Below are 2,039 nucleotides of genomic sequence, written 5' to 3'. Positions count from 1 at the left end.
ATCTGGGCTAAAGCATCAGCAAAATGAATATTAATATGTAAACTTTTAAATATTTCAAGAAACTTACCAAATTCCTTTTTCGATTTTTGTTGCTTCAGCCTGTTAGGGAATGGAACTTGTGGCTGCTGGTGCATCCCTTGTTGTGCTTCTGGTTGTTCAGTCTTCTGTTGTCCGGTCCCAAGGCTTGTTTCTGCTTTGGGTTCACCCCAATTCTTCTTTTCTACCTCAGGCAACTCTTTTCCATTCCTTAAGGTAATAGCTTGCACCTGCTCTCATGGATTCACTTCAGTGTTGCTTGGAAGAGTTCCCGACAATCTAGAAGAGATTAATTGTGCCAATTGCCCCACTTGGTTTTCCAGGTTTTTGATTGAGACTTCCTAGTTCTGGAACCTGGTTTCTGCACCTGCTATAAATTTTGTCATCAGTTCCTCCAAATTGGACTTTGGTTCAGGCTGATGATAAGTTTGGTGGAATGGCTTGGAAGTATGCTAATTTGGCCAGGACTGGTTTGAATGTCCCCTCCATCCTGGATGAAAAGTATGGTGACTCTGATAACCCTGCTGTCTTGACGAATTGCTAACATAGTCAACTTGTTCAGTAGATGGCCTGAACTGATTGCCAACTTGGCATTCAGTACTGATGTGGCCTCCCCCACACAATTCACAATTAAGAGGCTGCACATGCATGGCAGCTATCTGCATTTCATCTATTTTCTTACTGAGTGCTCCTATTTGTGCAGATAGTGCCATATAAGTATCAACATTATGCAAGGCATGCTACTTCCTAGTTTGAGTTCTTTCAGAATGCCATTGATAGTTGTTGGCTACCATTTCCTCAATAAGTGCATGGGCAACCTCAGGAGTTTTATTATTTATGGACCCTTCGGCTGCAGCATCTAATATAGTATTATTTGAGTCAGTAAGACCATTATAGAAAGTCTGCACTTGCAGCCAAATGGGGAGGCCATGGTGAGGAACTCTCCTTAACAGCTCCTTGTATCGTTCCCATGACTCATATAAAGATTCTCCCTCTTGCTGAAAAAAAGTAGTGATGGCATTCCTCATTTTAGCAGTTTTAGAAGGGGGAAAATATTTAGAGAGAAAACGGCTGGCCAATTCATCCCACGTAGCTATTGATCCTGCCGGTAATGAATTCAGCCATGCTTTGGCTTTATCCTTCAAAGAAAATGGGAATAACCTCAACCTAATGGCATCATCACTTACCCCATTGTGTTTGAAGGTGTCACAAATTTCTAAAAAGTTAGAAATGTGTGCATTGAGATCTTCGTGGGCCAATCCACAGAATTGCACCATGTTTTGAATCATTTGTATGATGGCAGGTTTGATCTCAAAGTTGTTAGCAGCAATATTGGGCCTGATAATGCTAGAAGCAGCTCCAGTGAGAGTGGGTTTGGCATAGTCCATCATAGTCCTCTGCTCAGCCATTTCTTGAGCCTCTTGAGCTTCTTGCTGGACTTGTTTGGCTGCTCTTAGTCAGACATGAAGAGTTCTTTCAATCTCTGGGTCGTAGAGTATTTCCTCCAGCTCAACTCTGCTTGTCAGAAATTGCGAAAGTCAAGGCAATAAACAAGCCAATATTCACCAAATAACTAACCTTATTACAACTAAAAATGTATAGTGAAGTATTGGAATATACAAACCTACATCCTAAAACAAATAAATGCAGCTAACTAAAAGCAGATCAACATCTTATTCAAGGTTCCTTTATCTACATCCATCGATTGCAACATCTGAATTCAGATCCAATTTAGTTGAGTTCATATCTGCAAGTCTTTGGAATTGTTAGTCCAGAGAAAATTAACAAATAATAATTTAGATCTGAGCTGTATATCTCATACACACTCATTGGTATACACTGCAATATACATCCATTAAGGTCGGAATCAAATCTGTGATGCTTTAGGGCTGATATCAGATCTGATCTGAAAAATATATTAAAAGGACCTGAAATAAACTAAAACCAGTCCTGAGTTAGGCTTGGTTTAAGGATTTTAAGCTCTACAATTGAAGCCCAAACCT

The 2,039-nt window shown here is 40.0% G+C and overlaps 1 non-coding gene across 1 annotated transcript; it reads left to right on the top strand.

The window, feature by feature from the left end:
• Nucleotides 1-960: 960 nt before the first annotated feature.
• LOC148877517 (small nucleolar RNA R71) lies at nt 961-1,067 on the top strand. The gene has a single exon (XR_016106206.1). It is a non-coding gene; the product is annotated as a small nucleolar RNA R71 (small nucleolar RNA).
• The last annotated feature ends 972 nt before the right edge of the window (nt 1,068-2,039 follow it).

The sequence above is a fragment of the Nelumbo lutea genome, chromosome 1 (genome assembly GCF_056320005.1).
Source record: "Nelumbo lutea isolate HS-2025 chromosome 1, American lotus-T2T, whole genome shotgun sequence".
Classification (NCBI taxonomy): Eukaryota; Viridiplantae; Streptophyta; class Magnoliopsida; order Proteales; family Nelumbonaceae; genus Nelumbo; species Nelumbo lutea.
This window is presented reverse-complemented; position numbering and strand designations above follow the sequence as displayed.